The sequence below is a fragment of the Lontra canadensis genome, unplaced genomic scaffold (genome assembly GCF_010015895.1).
Source record: "Lontra canadensis isolate GAN:19392208 unplaced genomic scaffold, GSC_riverotter_1.0 scaffold22, whole genome shotgun sequence".
Classification (NCBI taxonomy): domain Eukaryota; kingdom Metazoa; phylum Chordata; class Mammalia; order Carnivora; family Mustelidae; genus Lontra; species Lontra canadensis.
The window spans coordinates 19,759,394-19,773,583 of record NW_022631016.1 but is presented as its reverse complement, the minus strand read 5'-3'; positions in this window follow the sequence as shown (position 1 = coordinate 19,773,583).

Here is a 14,190-nt window from a genome sequence, read left to right as displayed (position 1 = left end):
AAAATTTGAGTGCTTGCTATGTACCAGGCACTTTGTTCCCCAACCAGTAAGAGTTACTACCTATTTATTTAAAAAGCAGTACAACATTTTGCCTGTGAATTTCAGAAACTCTTCAGTTTTTAAATATAGGAAATTCATTAATGGAAAAGCTTGTAGTTGACATAAATTTTTCTTAGGATCAACCATATTGAATTTTTATTTTATTTGCCATTTAGTCTCTACTGCTTGCATTTGACTTAGGTAGGTACCCAGAATCCAGTGGGACCCTACGCAGGCTGGGCTGCTCTGCAAGCTGAGAAATGAAAGCATTGGCAGAGACTCTAATGGGAGGACGTAGTCTAATATGGGAGATCAGGAGAGACTCCCTATAGGAATGACATTTAGTAAGACAATATTAAGTAATGGGTTTTTGAAGAGAGAAGATAATACTTCCGACAAAGGAAAAACCATTTAAGAAATACAAAGGAGTACAAAAATGTGTGAGACAGAGGGAAGAATAAGCATATAAATGGTGACAAAGAAGTGGCAAGGGAAGCATCTGAGCCATATTGAAAAGGTGGGTCTTTATCATAAGCTACATAAGTAAAGCACATGTCCTTAAGCTAGCATGACAGGACAGATCCTGAAGAAATTTAAAAGATTATGTGTGTGTGTGTGTGTGTGTGTGTGTGTGTGTGTGTGTAGTATATTGAATATATATTCATATATAATATATGTATTCATATAATATATTATAGTCTTAGCACTAAATTATTTAGGGATCTGGTCTAGTTACTGGGGAAAATGCATATGAAAAATTGTTTTGAGAGTAAAATTTCTGTCTAAAGGAAAAAACAAAACATACAGACAACATACCCATGGTAAAAGTAATATAAGAATGATTGGATTTTTAATGAGGAGCATATACAAACATAAGGAAGCAATATGAAACATAAGAAAGTATCCAGTGTTTGTGGTCACAGAGATTTTAGATAAAATGTTATGCATTTTACATGCACATGGTATACATTTACTGTGTTGAGATCAGTTTTCTCAGGTTATTATCTATTATATCTATTATTATCTATTATCTATATAATAGATATCTATATCTATTATTATCTATTATCTATTTAGTATCTTTCATTTAGTAATTAGAGTGTATAGATTTAAGGAAAAGTTGGATTATGTTGTTATTGCTTAATGTGTGTCAGCTGATATTATTTTATTAATTTTAAGAATAATAATATTTCACAATGCAGCCCTGATTTGTGATTGGTATAATTAAATCCTATCCTAGCGATAGGGAAAAAAAAATGCTGCAGAGATATCATCACTTTATTCCATTGTATTTATTCACATTTTTAATAAGACTGTATGAAATACTTATTTCGTAGTTGTATTATTTAAATGTCTTATCTGTGTAATTTATAAATATGTATTTAAACTACAGAGGATAACCACTTGTAAGTCATTTTGGCCTTCAGGGTTCATATGACTTAAGAAGTTGCCAAAAATTATATAAAACTCAAGTATCTCAGGTGAAATCATGCATAGTTAGTGACATGTCATTGAACTTTACTGCAGTGCTGTAAAAATATAACATGGTAAATTCATTAAAAGCATATTATTACTTTTGTATAGAACACAGCTTTTATATAGACATCAGAAATAGTTTAGATTTATCAAGTCAATAGTATTTATACATCATAAAATTTATTTTTCTTTCTTACTGATCTGCATAAGGAGATTTCTCATAACCTTAGGTTAGTAACTTATACCTATTTGTTTTTTGTGTGCAGAAATATTGTTTATTTTTAACGTGTTTCTTGGTTTTAAAATACATTTGTAAATACAGCATTCCCTTCCAGGCATGGGTTCTGTACTTACGGTTACCTATTGCTCCATCAAAAACTACTTTATGGGGCACCTGGCTGGCTCAGTCATTTAAGTGTCCAACTCTTGATCTCAGCTCAAGTCTTGATCTCAGGGCTGTGGGTTCAAGTCCCACATTGGACTCCACACTGGGTGTGGAACCTACTTGGAAAAAAAAAGATGCAACTACTTTATAACTTAGTAGCTTTAAACAGGTATTTTATTTTACTCATGGTTTTGTAGGCTATCAGTTCCACTCAGCTGGGTATCTTATATCTATTAAGCATAATCAGCAGGGCAGTTCCACTGGGACCCACGGATTGACTTTCAGGTTTACTATTCTATATGACTGGTAACTGATTGCTTTGTTGACTATCCTGGTAAACCAAGGGCAAGATTCTTCTCCTTGTGGGTTTATGATAGGCCACTTATGCTTTTCTCACAATAGGAGGTGTGGGTTACAAGAGAAAACTGGGTTTGCTAACTAGCAGTGTCACTTTTGACATATTCTATTATCAGAGCAGTTCTAGACCCTTCTCAAATTCAAGGGACATGATGACATTGACCTCACCTTTAGAGGAAGAGTTTAAAAAAAAAATGAGTGTCTGCTGGGGTGTATGGTGACTCAGTCGTTTGGGCGCCTGACTCTTGCTTCCCACTCAGGTCAAGTTCTTGGGGTTGTGAGATTGAGCCCCCCATGCTCAGCACTGAGTCTGAATCTGCCTATCCCTCTCCCTCTGTTCCTCTCCCCACTCTCTCTCTAAAATAAATAAATAATATATTTAAAAAATGAGTGCCTATTTTTAATCCACTATAAGTACTAAATGCCCTGTGTATGAAAGTCTATGGTGATTTAGTTCTTTGAAATAACTGTACTTGATAAATATAGATCCTAAATATAAAGTACTTAGAGGAAAGCATAATAGATTTATTTCACTGACAATAATATGATAAACTGAACTTAAGAGTTGTAATAAGTGGTAGAATTCAAATGCTCAAGATATTTATCTATCTTGTTAATGTGACATTCCTGTGTGTTTTGAGATTTAGGCTCAGGAATAATTATCCCCAGAAACACACAATTGAAATTCCTCTGAAAGATGTAGGCTTCATCTCATATAAAAATAATGTTACAGATAGTGGTATTATTATAAGTCAGAATATAGGCGGAGGATGTGTCTAAGTTTGGATTCCCCTTCCCCTAAAGTAAAACTTGAGATGAAGGTATGTGTGGAATTTGTTTGGAACATGAAAGAAGTGATGTGTTGGGAGGAGAAGAGAGAAACAAGACAGGTAAGTAAAGGTTTAATAAAGGGGTTATTTTGAATACAGCTACCATGGTGAGTATTGGAGTTCAACCTTGTCGGGGAAATGCGGGAAGTTATTTTAGAATGTACATATCAGATTTACTCCCTGTCTCAAGGTACAGATACTGGGGTATTTATGCAACTATCATCAGTCATCCCTTGACAGCCACTCCCTACAGAATGTATTTTCTAGTACTCTAGTCTAACTCTGGGTGAAAGCAGGGTACTGAAACCAAAGGAAACTTCAGGGAAAGAGAAGAGATGTTTGGAGCCATAAGTATAGCATGCCCTGAAGTACTGCAAATAAGGAAATATGGTTAGGGGTTGTTAGCAGCTGTTATAAAGAAATGTATAAAAAGAGAAAGGTGTACCTATGTTTAAAAGGTAAATTATTGACTTAGAGTTAGTTCATGTAATAGATAAGTGTACCTGTGAAAATAAAGAATTAAGATGTGTTTAGGCTTCTTTGATACAACAAGAAATGCTGAAGATCCACATACCTTTAAGTAAAATAATATCTTTAGTACTAGATAATATTTATAATTTAATCTTACATTTTAAGATAAATTTTTTGGATTTTATATGTTTTGCTTAGAATATAAATTAAAGATAATGAAACACTTTGCAAAAATAAAGAGCGATCTTTGAAAAATGAGATCTTGCCATTTGTGACGACTTGGATGGACTTAGAGGATATTATGCTATGTGAAATAAGTCAAACAGAGAAAGACAAAAACCATATGAGTTCAATTACATGTGGGATCTAAAAAACAAAACAGATGTATAAACTAATAAACAAAAAGCAGAATCAGACCTATAAATAGAGAACAAACTAATGTTTTGTTTAGAGAACTTCTTAGAAAAAAGTATTAACAAAAATATAGGTGGAATTAATTCACTCGAGGAGGAATGAGGGGAAGAATATAGGTGAAGGGGAGGGGAAAATACAGGCTTCCAGTTATGAAATGAAAGAGTTATGGGAATAAAAGGTACAGCATAGGAAATACAGTCAATGGTACTGTAATAGCTCTGCAAGGTAACAGATGGTAGCTACACTTGAGGTGAGCATAGTATAATGTACAGACTTTACCCTGTGTCTCCTCGACTCTGAACTCCAGATCAGAGAGTCTCTGCGTGGTGTGCTCAAAACGGTATTTGCTTTGGCAAATCTGGGAGTGGAGAATGTGGGCAGGGTAGGGAGAGATGGGCTTTCTGCCTCCCATCCTTTGCGTGCTAGCTCCTTTCTGGTCCACCTGCCTCCTCCCCTCCGCTCCCCCTAAATGTTACCCATCCTTTGAAGCCCGACCAGATTTCCTTCACCCCATTCTCACTTCTCCTGACTCTGAATGTATACTCGGAGGTGGGAAGTTAGAGTTAAATGTCAAACTGTAGCGTGAAAGCAGGGGTTTGCCGTCTACTTCCCCAGGCAATCCTCTGGCTCAAACCGCTTTGTTTTATGTCGGGAAGTCCAAGCCCAGAGAGGCCGGGGCTTCCAGTGAATGAAATTAAAGTTGGTTGAATCATTAAAAAACAAAACAAAACAAAGAAAAACACCTGTTTCAGTTGTTGTACACCTGAAACAAATGTAATATCAACCATACTCAAATAAAAAATATAATAATAAATAAACAGCAACGTTTAAAACACTTAAGACACAATTTTGTCAAAACATTTGTGATAAATAATAAAATGTGTTTAATGAATAAATTGGATATATTTAATATAATTAGCTGTCATGCTGGATATACATTTATCATCAAGAATTAAAGTATAATAATAAAATATTTAATATGATTCTGTAGTATATTTCTAATAATAATCAAATATTTATGGTTTCATACCATACTACATTTATATTATTTGGATTTGCTTTCAAAGTTTTCAACTCAAAATACAGAAGTTTTTACAACTTTGTTTAAAATATTTGTATTATTTTAATAGTTTACTCACTTTTAATTTTATTTGAAATCAATATATAGATCAGCATTCTGTTCCAAATAATTTAAAATAAATAATCTTTATGTTTGATTTTACTTATTTAATCAGTTTATTTTGAAGGTTTGGAAACAGTACTGTGGACTTTTATGAACACTCTCATTCATTCCTTTCAGATTTTCCCATTGTTAAATAAAATGATATAAGTATTGTTACATGAAGTTCTTTCAGCCTTCATTAAAATTCTCCAGAAGCATTCTGTATTAGGAATAAAATCAGCAGTCATGGGTTGTATGCTTAATAATCATTTCACTGGGTTTATTTTTCAATATCCCTAGGGTATTAATCTTTTGAAAACTCTCTCGCTGTTGAGATGATTCTTTTCTAAAATATTTCTTCATTCCCAATAGCACAATATAATAGGTACTAGTTCTTCTTTCATGGCACATCAACTAATTTGCAATCACAGCAGATCTTAAGCTTTCTTCATCCACAATGTCTTAAGCTGCCAGAGGTTATATTCATTCAATTAATGTTTGCTGAGTGAATTAATTCCATCTATATTTTTGCTAACTCCTCTTTTACCAAGAATTTCTCTGAGCCAGAGTGTCCTATTATGAGCCTGGTATCTGTGCGCACGCGCGCGCGCGCGTGTGTGTGTGTGCATGTGTTCGTTGACATCTAATGATAATTCAGTGCAAACTATATCTGATGATATCTCGTTAACCTTTTATAGTCTAATATATGCCATGCAACTGCTCCAAACCAATTCATTACCAAAGCATTACATTTAAAATATCAGAAAGAGTTACTCTGAAAACATTTAGTAGACTTAAACCATGTAATGTTTTCAACTTTGTAAGAAAGGCTAAGTTCGTTTGAGATGAGCGGTTGAGTTTGCAATTTGGATTTCTTATCTACCATGTGAATTTGAGGGACTTAATTAAAATATGAGTGCCTCAGTTTCCTAACAAATAAACTTGTTATAATAAGCATGCAAGACTCTGTGTATATATGCTAATGACCAGTCACACTACAGGATGTAGTTGGTAACTGAGAAGGCAAATCACTTCAACAGTTGACATGAATATGTAAGTAATTCAGAATCCCCATGAGTGGAAAATCATGCAGATACAGAATAAAATAGTCTGATATAAATCAACAACAGATCTAAAGCTACTTTTGCTGCTTGGATTTGAAAACGGTCAAAGTGAAGATGAAGCTAAATCTGATCTCAAATAATTCTATTTTGTGATGCTGTCAAAAGATGTATTTCGAGATTAAATATAATATTATCTCCTCTCTGTTTTATTTATTTGGTACTTCTCCTGTATCACTTCACATTATTATTTTTTATTCCTGGCTTCATCTCTCTGACCAAATTTAAAGTAGAGGCTTTATTTTCCTCATACTTCTTTGTACAGTATTTATAACCGCATTAGCTGCAATGGCTTCTTTGTGCTTTAAAATATTTTGCTTATTGATTTAAGTTTCTCTAATAGCAGAAGGGGAACCTGGAAAAAAAAAATAGCAGGGCCTACCAATGTAGGTCACATGTGCTTCATGTACCAAAGGGAATCTAGAAACCAAAGGAACATACCAAAGTGTTAATAGTACAGTTACAAAATATATAAAGGATAGCTCCAACTCAATAGAAAACCAAACAAAAGTTTAAAATGGGCAAACTATACGAATAGTTAATAGAAATCAAAGTATTAATAGTATAGATTATAGATACAGATTGGAGCCTTTATATACATCATGGCAATCCTAGGGAACAATACATTGTGCTCTAATGGATGCCTGAGAGCATAAATTATCAAACTAATAATTCCTATTACCATGGAGTACGGAGACACCTGCAAATGGACACATGGGAGGCAAGTGTGGCATAGAATGGGTATGAGGACAACATGAGTAAACCCTGTTTTCTATGGCTGAGAGAATATGGGAGAACATACCTTAGAGAAAATGTGCAAGATAACCTATGAAAATTAAAAACTCCATATTTAAAAAATGAAATTCGATCCTTATCTTATACCACACACAAAAATTAACTGAAAATGGATTACAAACCTAACTGAAAGACTTGAAACCAAAAAACTCCTAAAAAAAAATTGAGGATAAACACTTGACATTGGTCTTGGCAATGATTTTTTGGATAAGACTCCAAAAATACATGTAACAACAACAACTAAAATAAACAACTAAGACTATATCAAACTAAAAAGCTTCTGTACAGCCAAGAAAATAATCAACCCAGTGAAAAATTACCCTACAGAATGAGAAAAAAATTTGCAGATCATCTATCTGTTAAGGAATTAATATACAAAATATATAAAGGGTGGCTCCAATTCAATAGAAAACCAAATAACACAGTTAAAAATGGGCAAACTAAAAAAAAAATGGGCAAACTATATGAATAGTCATTTTTTCAAAGAAAACCTACAAATGGCCAACAGGAATCTGAGAAGGTGCTCAACAGTACTTATCATCAAGACAATATAATCAAAACCATGATAAAACACTAGCTTATACCTGTTAGGATGGCTATTATCAAAAAGTTAAGAGATAACAAGTGTTGATGAGGGTGTGTAGAAGGAGAACCATTGACTGTTGGTGCTGGGAGTGTAAACTGGTGCACCCTTTATGAAAAACAGTAATGGAAGGTCTTCAGAAAATGAAAAACAGAACTACCTTATGATCTAGTAATCCTACTTCTCTGTATATGTCAATGAAATCAGGATCTCTAAAAGATACATGCAATTTCATGTTCATTGCAATATTATTCACAATAATCAAAATATGGAAACAACCCAAGGGTCTATTGATGAATGAATGCATAAACAAATGTGCTATGTACATATAGTTGATATTATTCAAAACAAACTCTGTCATTTGCAAAAATATGGATGAACCTGAAAAACACTATGATAAGTGAAATTAGTGAGATACAGAAAGATAAATACTCTATGATCTCACTTCTATCTAGACCCTAAAAAAGTTGAACTCACAGAATTGGAGCATAATTTTTGTAGTTGTTGGGACTTGGGGATAGCGGAAATGAGGAGATGTAGTTACGAGGAACAAATGTACAACAATAAGGTGAGTAAGCTTTGGGGATCTAGTGTAAAGCATGGTAACTTTAGAAAATACAAAATCCCAAACTTAGTATTCCATGTTTGAAAACTCAGATTAATATTCTCCATTTAATTATCTAAGGCTTGGATTTACATTCTTACTTGGCACTTAATTAGCTGTGCAATTTAGGTAATCAATTAAGATGTCCCAGTCACAATTCCCCAAAATTAGAGGGTGGATAATATCAGTCATGAACAGTTATATTACAGAGTTTTCCAGTAATGGTTTTGTGAGTTACAGAAAGACGTAGGGACAAGTAAGTTTGCTGTACAAATTTGAGGGCTTATCAAACAACTGAGGAATTTGGTTGTTGATAGTTGTTCTTCCATTTGCATAGATCTTTATTAGTTGACAAGTAGAAAAATAGATCACCGAATAGCTTTTTAGTTACACCCAGGAAAACAAGTGCAGCAAAAAGAACAGGGTGTAGGGCCATCTGAAAGGTGACATGAGACATGTTAAGATGATGCACTACTGTTGAACAATACCATATTCACTTAGAGACAAAGCACAGTAAGTGATGCAATCCCTAGACTATGGTTTGTTTTCTTCTGTTAACCTAAATTCAGATAAAATGTTCATACCTTTATTGCTATTATTGGCAATATGATATATACTTTTAGTTTGAAATGTATTAATACACATCCATATATACTGATGTCAAAGGGTTATACTAATTTATGGGCATTATTGATGCTATAACTGTAAAAGATGTATTTGTAAATTTTCCATAAACTTCAATTCATTAATTAGTCAAAATATAGTCTCCCAGTGAAGTCTTCTCTGTCCAGTATTATAAATTACTTTATAATAAGAATGGAGTCAACTTTCAGTAAGATTTTTAAGTTGAGTTTTATTCACTAAATAACAGATAATTAGGGAAAGTATCAGGCACTGGTTACATAAACATTGAAACCTCTGAATCATGAAATATTTTTAACCCATCCAAGGCAACATTTTATAAAGTATTTAATACCATAAATGACATGAAGATTAAATTATAAAGAAGTCAGAAATGTATCTTCTGAGAAGGTATAAAAAGTTACAAAGCAAGATATTGCAATATTTAATTTCAGGTGACTTTATATTCTTTGTTTATATATTCAACAATGAAATGTGATTTTTTAATAGAAATACTGAGTAATAAAAATGTATTTCAAGCAATGATTTTTGCTTACCTCATAATTATCAATATTAAAGTAACTAAAATATTGCCTGTCAAGAAACTGTATGATATTCGACATTCTAAAAATTCAAAAAAAAAAAAAACTTATAGAATTTTCTATGAACTGAATTGCTCCCCTTCCCCCCACACCAAATTCGTATGTTGAATCCCTGACTTCCAATATAATGGTATTTGGAGGTGAGGCCTTTGTGAGGTAATTAAGCTTAAACAAAATCATGAGGATGGGGACACTATGATGGAAATAGTGTCCTTGTAAGAAGTTGAAGAGACCAGAGCTCTCTTTATCAGGAAACGATCCAAAAGACAGCCGGCCAGCTATGCCAGCCAGAAAAGGAGCTCTCACTAGGACCAAATCTTCCAGCACCTTGATCCTTGACTTCCCAGTCTTAAGAACTGTGAGAAAAAAAGTCTGTTTTTTAAAATACATAGTCTATGATGTCTTGTTATAGCACCTTAGCTGACTAAGACACAGCATTCATCTATGAAATCTGTAATATTTATTTGAAAATGAAAATATACTTAGAAGGAGCCCTTATGCCAACAATGCCCTTTCAAATGTACTTCAAGTTTTTTTTTTCTTTTGTTGAAGTGATTTTAGAGCATTCAAGGTATAAGATACACAAGATACACTCCCTTTCTGTTGCCGAGGAAGAAATCAATACCAATGGCGTGCATAAGCCAGTAGTTTGGTGTAATTTTCCTGTCTGACTTTAGATCCTGAAAAGATATTATATAAAATAACTGATGCAGGAGAGTGTAACACCATTCACAAACTTCACCTGTTCTAACACCTAGAGCAGTTATTTTGCAAAAGTGTCCTGGGGTATGAGACCCTTCCTACAGATGAAAAGAAACTCCATTGTGTTTTTTTGAATGTAAACATAGTTGGGTTAAAGAACATGTGTGTAAGAAATATCCTGTTCTGTTATGGATACATAGTGGTATATTTTAGTGATGTCTTATCAAGGGAAGGTAATTTGAAGATTATGATTTTATGGCAATTAGTTGTGAGAGCATATTGGATTAAAGACAAATGCAGAGTAATGTATAAATGTCGTTTGAAAAGTCTAATGGTACATGATGTGTTCTGCTATCACTCCGTTTGATATTCAACTAACTTAATACATAATAGCCTAAATGATCTTTTTGAAAATATTGTAGTTATTCATAAAGTTCCCTAGAGTCCCTTCTGACACTTTTCGAGGCATAATGGAATTAGAGTATCCAGTTGGACACTTGTATTTGAAATGTGTTAGAAGAAAGTTCTGTTGACTTAAAGTAATTTAGGACATCTACTGAAATAAATTTTATATATAAAAATTAAACTGAAATTCACACTATTTCATTATCCAGTAGAATAGATCCATTTTTTTTCTTTTATGGAAGATATGAAATATTCATGTGTTCTGTAATGTGGAAAAAAACAGACTGATACTGTGTATAGATAATAAAATCCCCTATTAAGGAAATTCAGGAGAACCAAGTGAAATAAATTGTAGCATTTAAAGCAAGAGAATTCATTCAAGTGGGCAAAGGTCAACTAAAAATTGTGTTTTTCCTACGTATACCCTACAGATTATCAGCTCAAACATTTACATTAATAAAAATAGCAACAATAAAACAACCCAGTCCCTTAAAATAGTGCTATAGGAATGTCAAAGACATTAAGCTGCATATCCCCAAATAGAAAAAAATATATAAGAAAATTTGGATAAATGAGAGAGAACTCATATCTTTTGGCTCAGATTACAATATTTACAGTTGTGTAAATATCAATACTCAATATTTATCTGTAAATTCAATTCAGCCTAAATAAAATAGCAACAAGATTATTCAAAGAACTTGGTGAGCCAATTTAAAAATTCATGTGTAAAAGTAAATGTTAATAGAATAGCTCAGACAAAATTTGTTAATGGATTTTTATCTTTTCCTTGTCTAAGTAGAAAAAAATAGATATTTTAATTTGTGGTGTGAGGTCTGCATTTCATCATCCTATACATCAATCATTTTCTTGAGAAAAGTAATATCTAAGGAAATATTTAAATGTGTTCTAGTTATCCTTCACACTATTTTATATTTTCAGTAACTATTATATGTAAATTATACTCACATTAGTGGTAATAAATTATACATATATATAAATGTAATTATTACATATATATAACTGATTATATGGGGTACATTGTGTATATATAAAGCATATGTAAACAGAGAGCATAAACACATACATATATATATAATTATATTCTGGACTTATTAAAATATTTACATGAAATTAAACTTATTGTATGGCTGTGCCTAAATCATATTGAAATGAGATTATTATATATAAATAATTAATTTTTGCATCAACCTTCATATTTTAAAGCAGTGAATTGTACTTTTATTTTAATTAATTACTTTTGTTTCTGAAATTGGCTTCAGAAAACTATTTTGACCCTCACAAATAGGTGAATATTTTATCCAATTTAATATTCTGAACATGGCTTCTAATTTATTTTCTAGTTTATAAAATACAGTGATGATCTAGATTTCTTTAGCACAAGCTGACTTTACATTTTGTTTCTAAATATTTATGGACAGTTTAATTGAAACAAGAGACTATTTTTGTCTACCATTGTCTTGCTCAATTCTGTACTTTATTTCCATCCATTTAAATCCTTACGTTGGCATAAGGCAATTACCTTGGAATACTTATCTACATCAAACATCTTTCCAAGATCAGAGAATAACAGTTTCTTTCTCCTTTTGAATGTGCTACAGATTAGAACCTATTTTGCAAAATAATCACCTGAGTAATGCTAATGTTAATATTCCTGGTAAACAGTAACTAGAATTAGTATTGAACAAATTCTACCAAGAGTTACAACAAAGCCCCAAGGTGGCCCAACTGTGGGGTCCTGTACCTGGACCCTATCCTCCCTTTCATTTAGGATATCTCATTCTTTTACTATTGCTTCTATCAGGCTGTTTTAAATACACTCTGAGTTTTAACAATATACCAAGAAAACCTCTCCCTACTACCCTGCAAGCAGGGGCACACAGTTGCAATGTTCAAATCCTACAAAAATGCAGCAGAGGGATATTGACCCCAAAACTTCTTGAATCTTCAAGGAGGAAAGGTTTAAAAAGAAGTGGCAGAGCCCTGCATAGCCCATCATTGGTACACTTTATGTCTAATAAATAACAAATAGTGTCATTTAAAACAAAGTAAACCGAACTTGAAAAAAGTTGATATGATGGTAAAATTTATTTTCTGAAGAATTGTTACACCTTTCAATGTATTAATTGTCCTTAAAACTACTGTTACTTTCCTAAGAATTATGTAATATCTTACATTATGAAAAACCAATTAACTCACTCCATGGACTTTTTTCCCCGCCCTTTTAGAATCCATAAAATTAAGCATTTAGACTAGGTGTTCTTTACTACTACCAAGCTTCAAGATAAGATAGAGGACTTAGTATAATAATCACAAGCACGTGTCACTGCCATGATTGACAACTGTCAATATTTGAGATTATCATATAAAAATTACCTCTTATTTATCTGAAATTTAACTTTAATTACATATATTGTTTTTATTTCCTAAATCTGGCAAACTTACTGCTACTGTGGCTACTACTTTAACTGCTACTTCTGGCTAACATTTTATTGTTGGCTTCACATGTGGCAGGTAACTCTTTTAAGTATTTTATATGTGTTGTCTCATAGTCCTTACAAAAATCACATATAGATGCCATTATTCTGCCAATTTTATCAAGAAAAAACCTAAAGCAAATAGAACTTAAACAACTTGACAAAGGCCACACATCAAGTAAGTTATGTGGCTTGTTTCAAAACCAGTCATTTGAAATTCAGAGTCCACTAAGATTTACTTCTTATAAGATTTTTTTCCTACTTCAAACTTAAAGAATTTCATCCTACATAAGATGCTTCATTTGGATGGGATTACATTCAATATTATGAAATACATTCTGTTGGGCAAAGGATTTTAACTGGCTGCCAGTATAGAGAAAATAATTTGATAGAGGAATGAAAGAGGAATCATTAGCCTGGGTAATTTACAACACAAAAAGAGAGTTGTTTTATTTCTTTTAAGAGAGGAAAGTCTGTTTTCCAAAATATTTAGATCACATATTTTTCCTTGAACTGTAAAGATTTCTAACTTAAAACAAGTAAATGAAGCAAGATGGGATTGGGAGGGAGATAAACCATAAGTGACTCTTAATCTCACAAAACAAACTGAGGGTTGCTGGGGGGAGGGGGGTTGGGGGGGATGGGGTTATTATGGACATTGGGGAAGGTATGTGCTATGATGAGTGTGGGGAAGTGTGTAAACCTGGCGATTCACAGACCTGTACCCCTGGGGGAAAAAAAATATATGTTTATAAAAAATAAAATTTAAAACAAAAACAAAAACAAGTATGTATTTCTGCTGTTCTAACCAAAATGACAGTCTGCAAGCAAGAGTGTTGCTTACTTAAGAAAGTACTAATTTGATGCATATATTTCAAAATAATATTTCTTGTGTATGTGTGCTATATTGCCCTATTGCCTTATCTCTTCCTTATGGATCCTGACAATGTTAATCTACAACATAAACCCTATTGAGTTTCTGAACCAACTCTGATGAACGTGAACTCTAAATTAGGTTGCCACTACTAGAAATTACTGTAAGTAGTAGTATATATTGGCCCAAGCTATAACTCTAAGTGAATAATTAACAGAAACATGTTGAATGAAAGGACATATATATAGAAGTAT